The following is a 22,115-nucleotide window of genomic DNA, read 5'->3' on the forward strand; positions in this document are numbered from 1 at the left end:
GAGCAGCCGTTTGGTGGGTCGGCCACCGGAGACCCCCCCCCCCAATCCCGCGCTGCGCGAGTCCCTGCCGCCCTTGGTCCTGGCCCCTGGTGGGCTGCTCCTGAGCCTTCCCCTGCCTTCCCCTGCATAGGTAATTTACATGTAATATATATATATATTGTATATATTGATGCTGGTGTCCTGTGTACTGGTATATGCATACATATTATCCTTTCTGACCATTGTGCAATGGTATCTCTTTGTGGTTTTGCTTTGTATTTCCCTGATGCCCAGCCATAGGGAGCATTTTTCCATGTGCTTGTTGGCCATTGGAATGTCGTCTTTGCAGAAACGTCTGTCCATGTCTTCTGCCTATTTCTTGATCAGATTCTTCTTTGGGTGTTGAGTTTGGTAAGTTCTCTATAGATTTTGGATACTGTCCCTTTATCTGACACGTCTTTTGCAAATAACCTTCTTCCATTCTGCCAGTTGTGTTTTGGTTTTGTCGACTATTCCCTATGCTGTGCAAAATCTTTTTATCTTGGTGAAGTCCCGGTAGTTCATTTTTTTGCCTTTCGTTCCCTTGGCTTTGGAGACGTGTCTGACAAGACGTTGCTGCAGCTGAGGTCACGGAACTTGCTGCCTGTGTTCTCTACAGTTTTGATGGATTCCTGTCTCCTGTGTAGGTCTTTCATCCACTTGGAGTCTATTTTTGTGTATGGTGTAAGGAAATCGTATAGTTTCATTCTTCTGCATGTAGCTGTCCAATATTCCCAGTACCATTTGTTGAAGAGACGGTCTTTCTTCCATTGGATCTTCTTTCCTGCTTGGTCAAAGGTTAGTTGACCCTCGAGTTGAGGGTCTATTTCCAGATTCTATAGTCCTTTTCATTGATCCATTTGTCTGTTTTTCTGCCAGTACTCTCTGAGTGATGACAGCTTTGTAAATAGAGCTTAAGATTGGGATTGGGATGCCACCAGCTTTGGTGTTGTTTTTCAACACTCCCTCTGGCTGTTTGGGGTCTTTTCTGGTTCCAGACAAGTTTGGGGATAATTTGTTCTATCTCTGGGAAAAAAAGTTGATGGTATTTTGGTAGGGATTGCGTTGACTATGTAGATTGCTCAAGGTAGCATAGACGTTTTAACAATATTTGTTCTTCCAGTCCATGAGCGTGGAACATTTTTCCATTTCTTCGTGTCTTCCTCAGTTTCTTTCATACGTGTTCTGCCGTTTTTGGAGTACAGATCCTTTACCTCTTTGGTTAGGTTTATTCCTAGGTATCTTATGGTTTTGGGTGCAGTTGCAAATGGGATCGACTCCTCGGTTTCTCTTTTTTCTGTCTCCTTGTTAGTGTATAGAAATGCAGCTGATTTCTGTGCATTGATTTTATATCCTGCTACTTTGCCGAATTCCTGTATGAGTTCTAGCAATTCTGGGGTGGAGTCTTTTGGGTTTTCCACATAGAGTATCATGTCCTCTCCAAAGACACGTTTGGATGCCCTTTCTTTCTTTCTTACTCACTTTTTAAAAGATTTTATTTGTTTACTTGATAGAGAAATCACAAATAGGCAGAGCATCAGACAGAGGGAGAGGGAGAAGCAGGTTCCCTGCTGAGCAGAGAGCATCATCAGGACTCGATCCCAGGACCCTGAGTTGAAGGCAGACACTTAACCCACTGAGCCTTGCCGGCACCCCTGCCTTTTATTCTTTCTGTTGTCTGATTGCTGAGGCTAGGCCTTCTGGTGCTATGTTGAACAGCAGTGGTGATACTGAACATCCCTGTTGTGTTCCTGACCTTATGGGAAAAGGGAAAGGCTCTCTTTTTCCCCGTTGAGAATGATACTCACTGTGGGCTTTTCATAGATGGCTTTTATGATATAGAGGTACATTCCCATATTGAGGTACATTCCCTCTCTCCCTACACTGTGAAATTTTGATCAAGAAAGGATGCCGTAGTTTGTCATGGGCTTTTTCGGCCTCTGTTGAGAGGCTCATAGGGTTCTTGTCCTTTCCTTCATCTGTGTAGTCTATCCCTATTGATTGATTCGCAGATATTGAACCACCCTTGCGTCCCAGGAATTAAATTCCACTGGTCGTGGTGAATAATCGTTTTCACGTACTGTTGGATCCTATTAGCTAGTATTTTGGTGAGAATTTTTGCATCCATGTTCATCAGGGATATTGGTCTGTAATTCTCCTTTTTGGTGAGGCTCTCTGTCTGGTTTGGGGATCAAGGTAATGCTGGCCTCATAGAAAGAGTTTGGAAGGTTTCCTTCCATTTCTGGTTTTTGAAACAGCTTCGGAAGATTGGGTATTAATTCTTGTTTAGCTGTTGGGTGGAATTCCCCTGGGAAGACATCTGGCCCTGGACTTTGGCTTGTTGGGAGATTTTTGATGACTGCTTCAGTTTCTTTGCTGGTTATGGGTCTGTTTAGGTTTTCTCTTTCTTCCTGGTTCAGTTTTGGTAGTGTATGTATCTCAGGAATGCATCTGTTTCTTCCGGATTGCCTAATTTGTTGGCATGTAGATGCTCGTAATATGTCCTTCCGGTTGTTTGTATTTCTTTGGTGTGGTTGTGACGTCTCCTCTCTCATTCATGATTTTGTTTATTTGGGTCCTTGCTCTTTTTGTTTTGATCAGTCTGTCCCGGGGATTATCGATCTTACTAATTCTTTCAAGGAACGAGCTCCTAGTCATTGATCTGTTCTACTGTCCTTCTGGTTTTATTGTATTGATTTCTGCTCTACTCTTGAGTCTAGTAGGCTTTATTTGCTGTTCTTTCTCCAGTTTCTTGAGGTGTAAGGTTTGGTTGTGTATCTGAGGTCTATCTTGTTTCTTGAGAAAGGCTTGTATTACTATATACTTCCCTCTCTTTGTTGCATCCCCAGAATTTTGCACAGTTATGCTTTCATTTTCATCGGTTTCCCTGAATTTTTAAAATTCTTCTTTAGCCTCCATGTATTTGAGTTCTTTCCAACTTTCCTCTTGTGATTTGAGTTCCAGTTTCCAATCACTGTGGTCTGAAAATAGGCAGGGAAGGATCCCAGTCTTTTGGTACCAGTTGGGACCTGATTTGTGTCCCCGTAGGTGTTCTGTTCTGGAGAATGTTCCACGGGCACTCGAGAAGACTGTGTATTCTGTTGCCTTAGGGTGGAATGCTCTGACTGTATCTGTGAAGTCCATCTGGGGCAGTGTGTCATCCAGAGCCCTTGTTTCCTTGTTGATCTTCTGCTTAGACAATCCGTCCTTGGCAGTGAGGGCGTGTTCAAGTCCCCGACGATTACTGTATTCTCACCAGTGTGTTTCTTTAATTTTGTTATTAACTGGTGTATATAATTGGCTGATCCCATGTGAGGGGCATAAATATTTACGATTGTTAGATCTTCTTGTTGGATAGACCCTTTATGATCTAGTGTCCTTCATCATCCATTATTAGTCTTTGGTTTCAAATCTATAGGTCTGATACAGGGATTGCTATCCTAGCTTTCTTTGGATGTCCGTTAGCATGGTAAATGGTTTTCCACCCCCTCACTTTGAATCTGGAGGTGTCTTTGAGTCTAAGAGGAGTCTCTTGTAGACAGCGTATCGATGCTCTTGCCTTTTATTTTTATTTTTATTTTTTTTAAGATTTTATTTATTTATTTGACAGAGACCAAAAGTAGGCAGAGAGGCAGGCAGAGAGAGAGAGAGGAGGAGGCAGGCTCCCTGCTGAGCAGAGAGCCAGATTCGGGGCTCAGTCCCAGGACCCTGGGATCAGGACCTGAGCCGAAGGCAGAGGCTTTAACCCACTGAGCCACCCAGGTGCCCCTCAGTGGTCTTGCTTTTTTATCCAGTCTGGTATCAGGGAGCCCTCAGAGGAAAGCAGTCAATCACTCCTATCTCCCTGGTCTCCAACCACACTCCATCCTCATCCAGCCTGTGACCGAGCATTTCTATCTCAGGCACATGATCCCTTTCAAGTCTGTAAACTGTGCCGACTCCTGCAGTGTGCACCTGTGCCACGCCCCCCCCCCCCAGGGGAGGAAGGGGGTTCTTGCGGTGGTTCTGCTGCTTACTGGGCCCCTAGTCCGGGAGCAGTCACCTGACCATGCCTTGGTTCACAGTTTATAGCAACCCCAAGCTGAGAACCCCCTCCTGGGCTCTCTGATTGCAGCCGTCTTCCCTGATCCAGTGCCCAGGAGCTCTGCCACACTCAGGCACCCCCATTCTTTCTGGGACGCTGGGATCCTGAGACGACACTCTCCTACCCAGCATAGGGAGTGGGGGGAGGGGGAGAATTTCCAGCAGACTCCCCACTGAATGGGGAGCCCGATGTGGGCTTGATCTCACTACCCCGAGATCATGACCTGAGCCGGGTGCTTACCCAACAGAGCCACCCAGTCATCCCTAGAGAGTCCGTTTGATGAATACATGTGGATGATGCCTTTTTTCTTCTCGTAAGATTGCCAACACTCCTGATGGCCCAATGTGTGCTGGTTTATGTGACTCCGGAGCAGGCGGCCAACCTTCTCAAGTGGGCAGCCAGCAGTTTTGACGCCGCCACGTTCATAAACTATGAACAGGTAAGTGGGAGCGTGAGACATTTGCTTTCTGCCTCTGTTTCCGTGGTGGCTCAACACTCTCTGAGCAACGTCAGTATGTTTTCCCGCTTACTCTTTTCCTTCTGCCTCTGCCCACTCACATACCTCCTTTTTCATTGATTCTGGCAGTCCCCAGCATCGCGGATTTCTTGATTTCCAGCGAACTTACGGCCAGAGTCTTTGAAACTTCTGTCTTGGCCTTAATAGAAGTTTTTTGAGTTCTTCTTTTATCATTGTATTTACTGTAGAGTCAGACCTTGGTGAAGGGAATTTTGGCTGTCCTATGGGTGGAGGGGTAGCCGACTCCGATTCCTTCAGAGGCAGGAGTGATGCACATGGATCAAGTTGGCCAGTGTAAGGCAGCAGGAGTGGTGAGGACTACGGTGAACCCGAGTGTCCATGTCCCATCTGATGGGACGGTCCCCCGCTCAGTGCCAGTTGCTTGTTACTGTGTGGGTGTGTGAGTTCGAGTTGAGTTGAGAACTCTTTTTCAGGACCTTGGTCCGAAACCAGTCTTGGTTTGATTTGAGAATAAAATTTCCTGATTTCTGAGATCACCGAGTTTGCACCACTGGCTGCCTGTTTTTCTCTTCTGCCCTAGTGGAAAGGGTTACGCTTTCGAGGTTTAAAATGACTCCGCTTGGGTCTGAATCCTGGCTCTCGCTCTTTATGCCTGGCTCAGTGACCTTCAGCAGGATTGCATGGTGGTTGGGAGTCCATGCTCTGGAGGTAGACTGCTTAGCTGTGTGACCTGGACAAGTTTAATAATCTCTCTGTGCCTGTCTCCTTATCTGAAAAATGGGAATAATAACAGTCCTGACTTCATAGGGTTGTAGTGAGGAGTGAGTGAGTTAATTTGTACAGGAGCGTTTCTGGCACTGTCGGGCTGTCAGGCAGGCCTGAGCTGTTTTGGATCTCTTGGAGCCTCAGGTCCTTGTTGTTGTTGTTGTTGTTGTTGTTGTTGTTTTAAAGATTTTATTTATCTATTTACTTATTTGTCAGAGAGAGAGAGAGATCGAGAGCACAAGCAGGCATTGTGGCAGGCAGAGGCAGAGAGAGAAACAGGCTCCCCGTTGAGCAAGGAGCCCGATGTGAGACTTGATCCCAGGACCCTGGGATCATGACCTGAGCTGAAGGCAGCAGCTTAACCGACTTGGTCACCCAGGCATCCCCCAGGTCCATGTTTTTAAAGGGATAACTTCTCTGGATTATTAAGAGAACTCATGAGATGATGAGTAGCAGTGGGCATATGAGAAGTGCTGAAGACCCGGTAGCTTTTTTTTTTTTTTTTTTTTTTTTCCCTTTAAGACTTTATTTATTTATTTGACAGACAGATCCCAAGTAGGCACAGAGGCAGGCAGAGAGAGAGAAGAGGAAGCATGCTGCCTGCTCAGCAGAGAGCCCAATGCGGGGCTCGATCCCAGGACCCTGAGATCATGACCTGAGCCGAAGGCAGTGGCTTTAACCCACTGAACCACCCAGGCGCCCCCACGCATGGTAGCTACTTTTATTGCTTTTATTTTGCTTTTTCTGATTTTACTTTTTTTTTTTTTTTTTTTTTTCTTTCTTAGTCTCATTTTCTTTTTAAATTTTATTCCAGACAAGAGCAGTCAAGGCCTTGCCCGCTACAACATACCTACGGACAGATCTAAGGCTAGACACGGTTGACTTTTTGGCCACCCTGTGCCATGTTCTTATATAGGCCGGGTTCTTACAGAGGTGTTTCTTGGTTGAGTTTTCTTCCTTCCCTCGGCTCATGACCTGAGCCAAAGGCAGAGGCTTTAACCCACTGAGCCACCCAGGCGCTCCTGGGAACATGCTTTTCACAGGGAAGAAAGTGCTCTGGAGGATGAACAGTTTTTATAGGATTATTTACTTTTTACATTTTGTAAAAGCTCAAAAGATTTGTAAATTAGCATACAGGCAGGAATCCCAAGCTTTCTTGTAAAGGAACTTGATCATTACTTGAAGGACAACGTGATTTTCCTGTAGGCATCTCGTTCACAAAACAGATGTGTAGGGTGTATGTGTGGGTCTCGGGCCAGAAATCAGGCTTTTGGTTTGAGCAGAGTTCATTATATATGGTCATGTTGATTTAGAAATCTAAAATGGTTCTCCCGTATCTCAGGCTTTGAGAGGGTTTTTCTCTCTTAAATGATGGTTTTCTTTTTCTTTTTCCTCTTTGAAGATTTATTTATTTGTTTGTTTGATAGGTAGAGATCACAAGTAGGCAGAGAGGCAGGCAGAGAGAGAGAGAGGAGGAAGCAGGCTCCCTACCAAGCAGAGAGCCCTGATACCGGGCTTGAGCCCAAGACCCTGGGATCATGACCTGAGCCGAAGGCAGAGGCTTAACCCACTGAGCCACCCAGGCCCCCCATAAGTAATGGTTTAAAAAAAAAAAAAAAAAATTTTTTTTTTTTTAAAGCAGAGGAACCTTTTTCATCCCATACAGTTTCCCAGCTGCAATGCTAAACCAAAAGCGTTCGCTTTTAAAGAAATTTTTTAATGTTTACTTGACACTGAATGCCTTGGAATTTTCTCTGTAGAACCTTCTTGAGTTCCCCGGAGCATTGTTTGAAAATCTTAAATTAGTCCTTTATTAAATTTAGCTGCCGCTTTTTAAATTCCCTCTATGTTTCCTCTTTCCTCGCTCATGCTGCTCTTTTCTTCACGCTACTCTTTACCTCTGAATGTCAAGGATGCTTTTGGGTGGCTGCAGTTCAGTTCTGATCAGTGATGTCATTTCATGGAAATTCCTACTTTAACATTTGGCCAGAAATTGGAGGTATGAATAGGATAGTCTCAAAATGGTCATTAAACTTCAAATCATTAAAGAGCATTTCTTCTTACGCTTTCTATGGGCTAGGCCAGTGGTTCTCCAACTTTGACATGCCTAAGAATCCCCTGGAATTGTTTTTGAAATGCGGCTTTCCGGATTGCATCTATGGGGATCTGATGGAGTAAATCTGTTACAGGAACTTGAAAGTCTGTACTTTTAAAAACAGCCTAGGTGATCTTTGTGTAAAGCGCCCATATAAACGCTGGGAGACACGACACTGAGCATTCGTGTTCACCTTAGGGAGCGTAACACTCTGCTCAGACTGCAGACAGCAATACCCAGTCCTGAGGCTGAACTTGCGGCTCCCTTGGATATCTGGTAACGTCTGCTGAGCATTTTCCCCCAGCCCTTTGACTTTTGTCTGTCGGAGAAGTGTGAGTGAATTGGCAAAAAGAGGGGTCCTCGGCACTAGCAGGGGGAACACAGCGGGCTTGTCTGATACTGAAGCCCACAGTGTGTACCACTCAGCCCTCCTGCCGCTGTGATAATACTGTTCGTAAATAAATGTTTACGTTAACCTTGAATCATCAAAGAACGTTAGAAAATACCAGCAGAAAAGTAAAGCGAGCAGTCTGGTTTAGAAAGATTTAAGTGAAAAATGTTAAAACCATTATGGTTTTGAAAGAAGTAACCCGCATCCAAAACACTGCGGCCCTTGCCAGAACTGGTTACGTGAAATCGTAATTCATCTCTTTGGCTTGTACCGGGAAGGTCCCAGGCTTTTGTCTGTTTGGGAAATTGGGCCCTGTTTTCCCTGGTCAAATGACAGACAGTAAAATTTCGTTGTATTTCAGGTTTCCGCTTTTAACGCCGGTTACTCAGATTCTGGACCCTTGGCGATTTACACCGTCTCGCAGGCTGCCGCAGCTGGAGATGTAAGTTGCAAACTCACCAACTCTCCCAAGTGTTTTTCCTCCATTAACATGTTCTTAGTTAAAAAAAAAGAGAGAGAGAGTGTTTGAAAGCCATGTCTGATCAGAGCTCTGTATAAGTGTAATGTCATTCCCATGTGTCTGCCTAGAACCAACTTAAAAATGTTTATTTTCAACATTGTGGGTTAAGGCCTCTGCCTTCAGCTCGGGTCATGGTCCCAGGGTCCTTTGATCAAGCCCCGCCTCAGGCTCCCCACTCAGCACAGAGTCTGTTGGAGATTCTCTCTTCCTCTCCTGTTCACGCACACGTGCGTTCTCTCTCTCTCTCTCTCAGATCCTTGGGGAAAAAAGTATAGTTTATGTATATGAGTGCCAAATTCTTTAATCCTTCAAAAGTATTATATAGGTCTAGACGTTTTAAATGATCACTGGTGGCTGGAAGTTGGTTGGGGAAGAGATGGCGGACAATGAGATTAGGTCAGAGACTTCCTGGTACAGTGGGCTTTCCCGTCTAGATCCTTATTTTGACTAATATTTATTGTTTCACAGTTGAAAAGGACATCAGGACATCTGTTGTTGGTTTCATCGGCTCAGTTTAAGCGGTTTTCCCAGCTCACTCAAGTTTCTTCTTTTTTAAAGTTATCTACATTTTTAGTGTTTGTCTGTAGCAATTTATTTATGAGAAACGGAAGAGGGAACTAATTATTCAAGGCACCTTTTTCGTTTTGTTTGTTTTTTTTTTTTTTTTTCTTGAAGTTTTACTGAATTAGAATTGACATCCCATAAAGTGTACATATTTACAGTGTATAATTTATTAAGTCCTGACATAAGTGTAGACCTATAAAACATCAGTCACCCCAATCAAGGTACTTTTTGAAAAATGAGTGTCCTCTTTGAAATTGAAGTATAATTAACATATAACATAATATTAGTTTCAGATATGTATGTCATGATTTGATATTTGTCAATATTGTGAAATGATCACCATAGTAAGTCTAGTTAACATCATCTTTTTTTTTTTTTTTTTTCTTCTTTAATAAGAACCTTTAAAAATGACTCTCAACTTTCAGGTATGCAATATTATAGTATTAACTATAGTCATATAGGGAGCTGTATATTACATCCCCAGACCTTAATTATTTGATAACGGGAAGTTTGTTCCTTTTGATTGCCTTACCTGTTTTACCCACCCCTACACCCTGCCTCTGGCAACCACCAATCCGCTCTCTGTATTTGTGAGTTCATAGTATTTTTCAGGGTGGTTTGTTTTTGTTTCTGCTTTTGTTTTTGTTTTGAAGATTCCATGTTTAAGTGAGATCATACAGTATGTATCTTTTTCTGTCTCACTTCCCTTAGTGTAATGCCCTCAGGGTCCATCTGTGTTGTTAGAGGTGGCAAAACTTCATTCTTTTCTATGCCTGAGCAATTGTGTGTGAGTGCATGTGCATGCACACATATGTGCACGTGTCTCTGATTGTTGTAAAAATCCCTTCACCTGTCGATGGAGATATGTCAGTTATCGTCAGCAGTGCTGCAGTGAACATGGAAATGCCGATATCTCTGGGAGATCGTGTTTGTTCCCTTTAGATAAATAACCAGAAGTTGAATTGCTTGATCCTATGGTAGTTCTACTTTCAGCTTTTTGAGGATACTGTTTTCCATAGTGGTTACATCATATACTTGCTACCAGCAGTGCACAAGGGTTCCCTTTTCTTCCCCTCCTTGCCAGCAGTTGTTACTGCTAGTCTTCTAGTCTGCTCTTCTAGTCTTTTTGATGGTAGCCATTCTAACGGGTGTGAGGTGATAGAACTCATTATGGTTTTGATTGGCATTTCCCTGATGACTTGTGGTGGTGAGCATTTTTTTTTTTTAATGTGTCTGTTGGCCATCTGTATGTCTCCTTTGGAAAAATGCCTCCTCAGATCCTCTGGGCATTTTTAAATCATATATTTAAAATCCTATATTTTGCTGTCGAGTTGTATAAGATATAGATAGATGTATGTCTTACATCGATACGGTATCTGTTGTATAGCTATTGGACGTTAATCTCTGAGCAGATACACGATATATAAATACTCTCCCCTATTCACCAGGTTGCCTTCTCATTTTGTTTTTTTCTTTGCTGTGCAGAAGTTTTTTAATTTGATTTAGTCTGAGTTGTTTACTTTTGCTTTTGTTGCCAGATCAAACAATTGTCAGCAAGACCTCAGTCAAGTAGCTTACTTGTCGATGTTTTCTTCTAGGAGTTTTATGGTTTCTGGTCTTACATTCAAGTCTTTAATCCATTTTTAGTTAATTTTTGTTTGTGGTGTAAGGTAGTGGTCCACTTTCATTCTTTTGCATGTGGCTGTCCTGTTTTCCCAGCACTATTTATGGAGGTTACTCTTTTTTTTCCCTTATTGCATATTCTTGGCTTTTTTGTTATATGTGGTTAATATATATATATATATATGTTTATTTCTGAACTCTTCTCTGTTTCATTGATCTGTGTATTTGTTTTGATGGCCAATGCCGTTTTGTTTGATTTCTGTATCTTCGCGATAACAGTTTAAAATGGGAAAGGTGGTGCCTCCTGGTTTTTTTGTTTTTTGTTTTTTGTTTTATTTTTTGCTATTTGGGGTGTTTTGCGGTTTAATAACAAATTTTAAGATTGTTCTTTTTCTGTGAACAATGCTGTTGGAATTTTGATAGGGATAGCGTTGAAGCCGTAGGTTGATTTGGATAGTATGGACATTTTAATAATACTCATTCGTACATGAACACGGGATATCCTTGCATTAATTGCATCTGCTCAGTTTCATTTATCAGTGTCCTGTAGTTCTCAGCGTGCAGGTCTTTCACTTTCTTGGTTAAATTTGTTCCTAGGTATTTTACTCCTTCTAATGTAGTTCTGAGTGGGATTCTTCTCTTGATACTTCTTACAGTCAGTTTTATTAGGGAAATAGTGTACAGTGTGTGTATTTTAAGTGTATGGCTTTTTGTTTGTATTTTTTAGTATATTTGATGTGCAGTGTTACATTAGTTTCAGGTGTACATGCATAATTTTAGTTTGGACAACCGTATGCATTTTTAGAACCACGACCAGCATGGTCCGCTGAAAACATTTCCAGTACTCCAGAAAGTTTCCTCATGCTCCTTCCCACTCCTTTACCCCACCATTACCCTTCCCTTTGCCAACCACAGGCTGCTTTCTCTCACTATATAGGACAGAATTTCTAAATAGAATTTCATTGAGATAGGATCATAGTGTGTGTACTGTTTTAGCTGCTTTTGGTGAGACGGTGCGTTTAAGTCATGCATGTTTGTTGCATTTATCCGTAGTTCATTCTTTCTTTACTGGTGTATAGCTTTGGCCTTGTATGGATATACTCAGTCTGTTTCTTCATTCACATGTTGTTGGACATTTACGTTGTTACCAATTTAGGCCCGTGTTGAATAAATCTCTTCTTTTTTTTTTTTTTCTTAATTAAAGATTTTATTTATTTATTTGACAGATCACAAGTAGGCAGAGAGTCAGGCAGAGAGAGAAGGGGGGGAAGCAGGCTCCGTGCTGAGCAAAGAGCCCAATGTAGGGCTCAATCCCAGGACCCTGGAATCATGATCTGAGCCGAAGGCAGCGGCTCAACCCACTGAGCCACCCAAGCGCCCCTTGAAGCAAATATCTTCATCCTGTCATTTGACCCACAGCTACTTGAACATGTGTCTCCAGAACGGGGTTTCCCAATCTTGGCGCTCCCCACATCTTGGGCCCCATCGTTCTTTGCCGAGGGCCCTGTGCTGAGCTTCCTAGGATGCTTAGCAGTACCCCTGGTCTCCACACACCAGAGGCGGGAGAGTGTCTTCCTCACTCCTGCTTCTGACCACCGAATATGTCCTAGATGTTGCCAAACATCTCCCAGGGAACAAAACTGCCCTTGTGCGACACACACATAGATAGACTCATCACTCTTGAAACATTTCAAAATAGTTTCTCGATAGCATGACGTGTCAAGTCACAGTTCAGATTGATCTGATTATCTCACAATTATTTCGACTCTCTGTATCTGTTAAATCCTGAGTGAGAAGAAGACCCCTACCTTGCCGTTGGTTAACAGGTCTCACGAGCCTCTTCTAATGACAGTCCTCACTTTCTCCCTGCTCTTTCTTTAGCCTTGCCATTTATTTTCCTAAGACAGCGGGTCCTGTAAGGGTGCCTGGGTGGCTCAGTTTGGCTCAGAGTCCGACTCTTGGTATCAGCTCAGGTCCTGATCTCAGGGTCCTGGGATCCAGCCTCTTGTTGGGCTCCCTGCTCAGCGGGGAGCCTGCTTCTCCCTCTCCCCCCTGCTGTCCCCCCTGCTTATGCTGTCTGGCTCGTTCTCTGTTAAATACATAAAATTTATATACAAAACCAAGCAAAAGAAAAAACAGTCCATAAGTCTTTAAAAATTTTAAAATTTATTTTATTTTTTAAAGGTTTAAGATATTTATTTCCCAGAGAGAGAGATCACAAGGAGGCAGAGAGACAGGCAGAGAGAGGAGGAAGCAGGCTTCCTGCTGAGCAGAGAGCCCGATGCGGGCCTCCATCCCAGGACCCTGGGATCATGACCTGCGCCGAAGGCAGAGGCTTTCACCTACTGAGCCACCCAGGCGCCCCGATCCATCCCTTTCTGACAAGACCTAAGGGTGTGTAACACGTTACACCAAACATGTAGCTCGCGATATCCCAGACCCTGAAGGGCAGAGCCCTGCTAAATGTTACATCGAACGTTAGTTTATTGGGTTCTCCCAATCTCGCTGAATGTTTTTTCAGATAATGGAAAGCCCAGTGCCAAAAAAGCTGTCGCGAAATGCATCTAGATGGTAAACATGCTTGGTCCTTGTACCCTGGGGCCTATCCCAGAGGGCTCTGACTCCCTGAGTCTAGAGTTGGACAGAAGCATCTGTCTTTTCTTTAAAAAGTGGCCACAGGGGGCGCCTCGGTGGCTGAGTGGGTTAAGGCCTCTGCTTTCGGCTCAGGTCACTATCTCAGGGTCCTGGCATCCAGCTCTGCATCGGACTCTCTGCTCAGCAAGGAGCCTGCTTCCCCCTCTCTCTGCCTGCCTCTCTGCCTACTTGTGATCTCTCACTGTCCAGTGAACAAAATCTTTTAAAAGAAAAAAAAAAAAAGACAAAAAAACCCCAAAGTCCTTCATGCTTTGCTGGTTTGCACTGGGTTGGGTACAGCTATTTAGCCTGCCATTCCAAACCCAAACTTCCCCTACAACGTTTGGGCTGCAGACGCAGGAAGGCGTTGGAAACTGAGACCGAGGAGAGCAGAGAACGGAGAAAAACTATTCCCAGAGAAAACCGGCTGCAGCTCGAGGCCGGCTCCCAGGGTGGGCGGCGGCGGCAAAGGCCCGGCAAAGGCCAGCGAGGCTGGGGCCCCGCCTGAGGCCCAGGCAGGGAAGGTGCGGCCACAGAGGGGGCGGCAGCTCGGGAAGTGCTGGCCGCGGGGCCTTGCAGGCCTCCAGCAGCTTCCTGGGCCTCCCCCGCGGGCGCCGCCAGCGACTCCGAGCCTGGCGAAGCCGGAGCTGCAGGTGGACTGCGTGGTGTGTGGGGACATGTCGAGCGGCAAGCACTACAGCGTCTTCCCCTGCCAGGGCTGCGAGAGCTGCTTCCAGCGGAGGCATCCACAGCAACCACAGCTACACCGGCCGCTCCGACCGCCGCTGCCAGATCGACCAGCACCACCTGTGCCAATACTGCCGCCTGAAAACGTGCTTCCGCGTGGGCATGAGGAGGCGGCGCAGCGTGGGTCAGCAAGGGACACGGATGCTTCGTCCTCCCGCGGAGCTGCCAAGCGGCGGACCTTGGCTTCTCTCCTCAGACTCCTGTGTTTTTAAAGACGGTGAAACGTTTGTCCCTTCTGTTTTCTTAAACGATCACGAAACCACGGAGAGTGTCGGGCTCCAGCCTTGGCCTCCCCAGAACTGCTGGCCGGAATAGAGGGCCAGGGACCAAGGGGCCCATTCCTGGGACAGCCTGGCGCTCAGCACCCCAAGCATGAACTTTCGGGGCCGGTGGGGTCGGCTTCCCTCGGGGGACGGCCTGACGTCTGGACCGGAGCGGCCAGCGGAGTAATGCGCCAGGCAGGTTGTCAGCATACGGAATCCACGTTGGACACTATGTGATGAATGAATCAAGGCCAATGATAAAGATGTTTCCTACCTGAAAACAAAAACAAAACAGAACAAAACACCTGTCCCAGAGAGAGTCCAGAAAAGCCAAGCTCTAGCCATACTACTTCTCTGTCCGTATTCTGTGTCTCAGTTACTCTAGAGTCCGTTGACTTGAAGCAAGTTCCCACAAACGGTTACCCACAAATACTAAGTAACTCAATTTATCAGGACATTGTAGGCACACCTCAGTGGGACACGGTACTGAAAAGCATTTTCTTTCCCTCTCGTCATTTCAGTGGCGCTGCAGACTCTCTGGACAAATAACTGTCCATTTGAGAAAAATTTCTTTCTAATTCAACAGTGTGACACATGTGGTCAACAGCATCTGAAATCTGGAGAAGAAATGAAGTTGCGTGGAGTCCACTGATGTTCACAAACGTCACCACGGACTGCCACCACGTCTTCAAAACTTAGCTGTGTATTTCTTCACTTCTTGAACTAACCACCACTGACACCTCCTGCATGTCCGACATGGCGCTAAGTGTTTTGTTCATGTTCAATGTCACTTGCTCTTTACAGTCATCTATGAAGTGGGATTCTCGTCATCCCCATTTGTCCCATCAGGGAACGGAGACGTACAATGCTTTAGCAGCACGGCTCATAAGAGGCAGAGGTAGGATCTGCTCGGGGTCTGGACCCCATGTTTGAAATCACTATGATTCGTTTCCAAGACCCTACAAAAGCGACAAGTCGTCACCCCAGACGTTGGTTTTCCCCACCCCACGGTCCCCACGTGGCCCCAGCTTCAAGGACATTCTCTCAGTTCCTTCAACAGTACACATCCTTCCCGGCCCTAACTGAACACCTTCCCACATCCGCCTTGATTTCTTAGCCTCCTGGTCTCAGCTTAAACATTCCTCGGGAAATTACAAACTCTAATGCACCCTGTACTTCTCAGCACTCCATGCAGAACAGTAATGACGAATCTCACGGGTCGTTATTTCCTTCCTGTCTTTGCCAGCCAGGTGGTGAGTCCCTCACGCATCCCGTCAGTCCTGTTCATCATGTGTTCTAATCACTGATAGCCACGACCCACCCAAAAGGAAGGCCATTCCCCCTACACACACACACTCACACTGACACACACACACACACACACACCCCCACCCCCCCTGACTGGCCTGATCTCAGGTGCACAGCGGGGATCCTGACAACCCATAGTGGAACGGAAGCTACTCAAGAAGGAGAACGGAACTCCTCCCTCATCAACATTCCACTTACTGGCTTCAAGTCGGTCTCTTCTAGCAGGACTTGAGCCCCAACAAGGCTGAAACCTCATCTGCCTGGTTCGGCCGCATTTCCACTCTCGCTGTCTCCAGGCCCCCCACAGAGTTAGCAGCTCCGTCAGTGAAGCCCCGTTCTGGGCTCTTCTGAGCTGCGAAAGGAGGGGCACACAAGCTGACGGCTACCTTTTGGCAAACCGGTGTACTCTGGGACACAGGCCCGCCTCCCAGCGAGGCCCCAGCCCCCCGGAGACACGGGGCCCTGACGTCATGCCGTACAGGTACCTCCGTGCAGAGAAGCATCTTCCCAAGGGCTGCTCACTTCTTCGTCCTCCGCGCCGACCTTGAGGACGACGTTCAGGAGCTGCAAAGGGGTGTCCTCCGACCAGTGGCCATGGGTCTGGAGGTTGTGAGGTGCTGCGCCCACCGGGACAAGGCTGTGGGGTCTTGAGACGCCAGACAAGAAGCAAGCCTCACAGAAGCCTGGAAGACGGGAGGTGCTTTTGCTCAGACTCAGCTGAAGTGTCTCAGTGCCCCGCCCGTCAGCTGTCCTAACCACCTTCCTGCTCATGGGTGCTGGGCCCACACGCTGAATGGACAATTGCCCTGCTCCCTCGGCCTTGGCCTTCGGAAGGCATCGCTGGATGGGTCTTGGGGCCCCGCCCACACAACCCTGGGCACACAGTCTCTCTCCCATTCCCACCTGGTAGGACCTCGGTCACACCACCATCCTCCTCCTCTGCTGCTGCTGCTGCTGCTGCTGCTGTTTTCTGAGGGTGGCCTGTCTGAGTTCATCGCAAGCTTTAGGTGGCCGTAGTCGGTACAAAACCGAGCTGTCTGGAATGGAATTGCGTTAGCACCCTTTTCAAAACTCAGGTGGGCATATTTGTGGGGACTCTTTCTGGATTCTTTGTTCTGTTCTGTTCTGTTGTGTGGGACTGTCCTTCTGCAAATACCAACACGGGCTTCCTTATTACAACTACTACTAAGTTCGGAAACTCTAAACACTTGTGTTCCCAAATTACTATTCTTTTCAAAACCGGTTTCGAAACTACTCTAATTCCTTTGTCCTTCCACATACATTTTAGAATATTTTGGTCTGTCTCTACGAAAACAAACGAAGCTGACAGGATTTTGATAGAAATGGCGTTAAATCTCTCTCTCAGTCTGGGGAGAATCGACATCGTGGCGATGCTTAGTCTTCCAGGCCCGAACATGGTGTATCTCTCCATTGATTTATATCTTGGACTTCCTTTATCAGTGCTAAAGAGCTTTCGGCGTGGGATGCCTGGACAGGCACTGTTAGATTTATCCCGAAGTAGTTTCTTTGTACGAAGTAGTTTCTTTGTGAAGGTGTGTTTGATTGTGGAGCCTCCATATTCGTTGCTGGCATAGAGGAATTCCGCGTACCTTTATGTGTTTATCCCGTATACTGTTTCTCTGTGAAGTTGCCTTATTAGTTCTAGAAGAATTTGTCGTACCCTCTTGGGGCATCAGGCCTGCAATTAAGATTCCGTGTCAAGGGCTGTCGTGTGACACCCGGAAGATCAAGGAGGGACCCGAATGGCGTCATGCACGTTCTCCTCTCCCTCTTCCCTCACGGGGGAGGTCTCTTCACCAAACACCCTTCTCCTCCTAGGGACTAGCCCTAGTGCCTATTGGGTTTTGGGGAGCAGCATTCAGTTCCCTAGAAGCCCACTGAATTCCCCAGGCCAGCCACTCACACCCTCCCGTGGGCACCAGGACTTGCCACACCCTCTGGTTTCTAGAAGCAAGTCTTGCCTTCCGAGGCCCTGCTGGTTCTCTCTGTTCTCACGCGCGATGTCTGTGCAGTCCTGCACGGTGTGTGGTATCCTCCTCCCCTGAAGCGCGAGGGTCTGTGACTAGGAAACTGTTGTCAATCACACGTGTCGGGTGTCAGGGCGTCCCACAAGTCTGGAGCAGGAGTCTCTCTCTCTCATCGGGGACCTGAGGAGATGGTGATTCAAACAGGCGGCATCACACACACGGTGTCCCTATGTTAAATGAGGACGCGGGGGTCAGCTTGACCTGCTCCTTCGCTAACTAACTGGCTTCGGAGGTGACAGGCACGATCTGGGAGGGAACTGGCCATCGCTGGCCAGCTTGCGTGTTGGCCCGTGTTCTGTTACCTCACGTGGAGGTCGCCATCCATTTCCAAACGAATGTCCCCTCCTTGCCAGCAAGGTGAGAATGGATGAGAATGGACTGTATCTGGGTCTTCAGCCATGTGACCTGCATGTGGCCTGTCTTGGTCTCCAGGGCTCCCCCCTGAGGTTGGCAACCGCAGGACATGCTGACTGGTGTGCTTCAGTTCCAGGGACTGGGGGTTGGGCCAGTGCTTGATGCTGACGTCCAGATCCTCTGGGGGAAAGCACACCCCAAGCACAGCCCTGGGGGTGACCCTCTGTGTTGTGGGTGCAAAGGAGGGAGGCCCCGACGCAGGGAAATGTGGGAATGGCACAGTGAGGGGATCAGTTCCCACCTGGACTTACGCCAGGAGACTGGAAACCATACGACCATCGCCGCGACAGAAGCCCCAGGGCTGATGATGCGGATTTGAGACTCTCTGGAAGAAAAAACCGAGAACGAGGAGCAGGGCAAAAGACACTCCCCCAGCCCACAAGTATATCCAGGAAGACACAAACCCAAGCAAAGGAGGAGTGGAGGAGAGAAAACTGAATACGGGGTGGGGGGGGGGCACGACTAATTCAACATGGGTTCAGAATTTGAGCCAGTTGTAAATCCAGCATTGACAAGGGCACCGGGGTGGCTCACGTGGTTAATCATCTGACTTCAGTTCAGGTCTTGATCCCGGGATCCTGGAATAGAGCCCCATGTCAAGCTCCCTGCTGGGCAAGGAGTCAGTCTGCTTCTCCCTCTGACTCTCCCTGCTGCTCCTCCCGCTGGGCCCTGCTCTGTCCCACTTGCTTGCTCGCTCTCTCGCTCTCTCGCCCTCTTAAATGAATCCATCAAATCTCTCACACATAAAAAATAAAAAGGAAATCGTAAATTCACTAAAATAATTTAATTGGCAAAATTCAAAGGAGGCCGATGGCCTTCTGTGCCTCTACGACATAGGTTCTGAATGAAGTGTGATGTTGCTAAGATGCACCGGTTGGCTAACCTTCAGGGACTTCATTCACGTTCTGTTTGTAGCGAGTACAATAACCATAGATTCTACCTTCTGTATTTCCTGCTTTGACATCTCGGGCCTTGCTGACTTTGGTGGAGGGACTTTGCCTGGCAGACTTACCGAATTCCTAGAGATGGTCAGCAGCTTGCCTACAGGCAGAGCTTTCACATGTAAAGCAACCAATTTGGAGCCTTTACCCCCAGCCACCTCTTGTAAGAAACTCTTACTCTGGGCCACTCTCCCCTGCCCTGATCACCCCAGGGGCAGGGACAGACTACTCCAGACAGACACCACCGTGTCCCGGAACCCACGGACGTGACACCGACTGGGCAGTCTTAAATGTGCTGACCCGGATTCACCTGCCCCTTGCCACGGAAACCACAGTAAAGGGTCTTGCCCGTGTTGCCTGTCCCTTCAGTCCCTCTTTCTCCTGACCGCCCCTGGTGCTTCCCTGGGTGGCCCTCCATGGCTCTCGGGACCTCCTTTCTCGGGATCAGGGAGTCGATGAACGCTTCTTGCGTTGTGAGAGTTCCTTGTAGATCTGCTTGTCTTCCCATACCTGATAAAATAAAGCCCTGTACCCTGAAAACACCGGAGACACCTGGGGGGCTCAGTGGGTTGAGCTTTTGGCTCAGGTCAGGATCTCAGGGTCATGGGATAGGGTCGCAGGTCGGGCTATGTGCTCAGGGTGGAGTCCGCTTGGGATTGCCTCTGCCTCTGCCTCTCTGTGCCTGCCACCACCCCGTGCCCCCGCTCCTTTGCTAGGTTTTTCTCTTGCTTTCTCTTTGGAATTAAGTCATTTAAAAAGCCATGAGGGAGCCCCACAAATTGAAAGATGGTGAATAGTTTGCTGTAATACATTTGGCCAGTATGGTCTGTTCGGTGCCTCTCAGTGGCATGTGCCTTGACCTTGAAGGAGGCAGGGTTTACCTTGTTAATGCGCGGGGCACCCAAACCGCTCTGCTCTCACAGGCAAACTTTGTGGGCAGGATCTTATCGCCTTCATCTGTCTTCAGGAATACAGATGGGACATCACATTCAGGAGATCCTACTGTGAGGATATTTGTTTGACGCGCTTGTTAAGGACCTACAAAGTGTGTCTCTGTCAGTCCAGGGTCTGCCTTGGGCCCAGATCCTGATCTCAGGGTCCTGGCAACAAGCCTTGCATCAGGCTCCCTGGTCAGCAGGAAGCCTGCTTCTCCCGCTCCCTCTGCCCCTACCAGCCCTTTGTACTCTCTCTCTGTGTCTTTCTCTCTCTCTCGTGTTCTATCAAGTCACTAAATAAAATCCTTAAGAAGAAAAAAGGACATGCAAGTCCAACATCTTTCAGTACTCTTTGGGTACTGGAGGCAACATGTACCTTGTTTATAAATTTTACAGAAACCCATTTCAGCTGTTCCTCGCTAACGAGCCCACGCTGAGGGGGGAGGGTCTCCCCTCAACAGAAGGCTCTAGGATCTGGGCCAGCAAAATTGACCTGTTGAGGGTGACTGGGTGGCTCAGTTGGTGAAGCGTCTGCCTTTGTCTCAGGTCCTGATCTCGGGATCCTGAGATGGAGCCTGGCAGGGGGGTTCCCTGCTCGGCGGGGAGCCTGCTTCTCCCTCTCCCTTTCACCCCCTTTTCCAGCCAGAGCGCTCTCTCAACTACAAAAACAAAAGCTTGAGGAAAAAACCACCTGTTCGTGCCCCGGTCAAAAGGCTGTAGCAGCCTCCTCTCCTGCTTCCCGGAGTCCCTGGACCACCCACGCTATCTGTCAGTCGTCCGTGGGCTCCCAATGCAAGAAACGGCCCTCCTCGGCCCTGGTTAGAGACCATGAGAGCAGCAGTTGCTGGCCATGCACTGGGCTCTCCTGGAAACAGAATCTCTCACAGACTCTGAGCCTTCCTCTCCAGCTGTCTGTTCTTCTCTGGGTCATGGGAAACCCCCCCCCTTCCCCACCGCCACCAGCTTAATACCGTTCCCAAGGCCTTCCTGCTACAGGCTGAAGCCAAAGTCTGCATATCCTACCTGCAGGTGGAGGTGGTGGGGGCTTCTGTCCACAGTGCATTGCCAGATTCCATGGTGCTGGAGGACGTCAGCTCTTCCTTCTAGCCCTTGACCAGCCAGCGATTCCCTTGGGATCAACTGCGTGAACATCAATGGAAGTTAATTACATTTTGGATTTGATGACCCCCGTCTCCCTCCTGGTCACATGACAGCTTCACATCCTAGAGAAGCCCCTGTCGTACGCCTTAAGCGTCTCAGCAGGAAATGGATGTCCGCATATCAGAGTCCGTTCTGATGGAAAGCCTGAGATGAAGATTCCATAGGAAGTGTTGTCTTGGCATCCGGTAACTTTGGAGGGCCTCAGATGGCCTCAGTCCAAGTTCCCTTCCCGCTCTGCTCCCACAGATCAGATCCCCTGGCCAACAAGCCCTCCTTAGCACAGGGACCAGGCACAGTTTCTTCCCAAGTAAACTCCGGTTCCCTGACAGCCTGTGCAATGACCCAGCCAATGAAGATTTGAAGGGGCTCCTGAAGAAATGAACAAGGGAGTTGACCATGGACATTCCAGTTAAAAACCGCTTAAAGGATGATCAAGAGGAGCTACTTCTATAGCTTAGGGTAGAACCATCAGCTGCTGGGTTTTCAATTTAAGAATAAGATGGCATTCATTCCCATTTCAAATGGTCTCCAAGGCAGAGTGATTCGGCGGGGTTGGAGGGGGGAGCAAGTCAGAGAATAAATAGCATGCTCCTAAGCAGGCCAACATACATAAGGCCCGAGAGAAATCAGGTTAGCCATAGCGTGCCTTTGCAGACAACAGAAAAGGAAATGATTTTTAAAAATTAGAAAATAAAAAATAAACCAAGAGAAATGAGACTTAGCTGGGAAAAGCGAACTTACTTTTTTTTTTTTTTTTTTTTTTAACCATATCTTCATCGTGTACTTTTGTGCTATTCACCTCGTTTCCCATCCGAGGATTGTGCGCTCGTCTGTCTGATCCATTTGGAACACTGAAACAAGTTGATGTGTTCTCTGCATAGGGTATACATAGAGGTTTGGCCCTTGTGTACACCTTCCAGCATTACAGACCACAGCTTCCAAGGCCATCAGTGTCGACTGTCCTAGGAACGTCACCCCTGCTGTGGCATCTGGGTGGCTCAGTCTGTTAAGCGTCTGTCTTTGGCTCATGTCATGATCCCGGGGTCCTAGGATCCGGTCACAGGTCAGGATCCCCGTTTTTGTTAAGTCATAAAAGAATAGGTTTCTTAAGCTGAAAGCAAAACCG

The 22,115-nt window shown here is 47.4% G+C and overlaps 1 protein-coding gene and 1 long non-coding RNA gene across 15 annotated transcripts in view; one reads left to right on the forward strand and one right to left on the reverse strand.

Moving 5' to 3' along the window:
- Window positions 1-22,115, forward strand: part of LOC122895785 (thyroid receptor-interacting protein 11-like) — a 294,071-nt gene that overhangs the window by 83,933 nt on the left and 188,023 nt on the right. For all 14 annotated transcript variants that reach the window (XM_044233482.1, XM_044233486.1, XM_044233487.1 and 11 more), the window contains 2 exons: window positions 4,421-4,541; window positions 8,193-8,273. The gene's annotated coding sequence lies outside the window, so the exon portion shown is untranslated. The remainder of the gene's footprint in view (window positions 1-4,420; window positions 4,542-8,192; window positions 8,274-22,115) is intronic.
- Window positions 17,477-20,968, reverse strand: LOC122895797. The gene is made up of 4 exons (XR_006382297.1): window positions 20,852-20,968; window positions 19,775-19,931; window positions 18,194-18,530; window positions 17,477-17,658 (listed from the first exon to the last, which is right to left on the reverse strand). It is a non-coding gene; the product is annotated as an uncharacterized LOC122895797 (long non-coding RNA).

Source organism: Neovison vison, chromosome 14, assembly GCF_020171115.1.
Source record: "Neovison vison isolate M4711 chromosome 14, ASM_NN_V1, whole genome shotgun sequence".
Taxonomy (NCBI): domain Eukaryota; kingdom Metazoa; phylum Chordata; class Mammalia; order Carnivora; family Mustelidae; genus Neogale; species Neogale vison.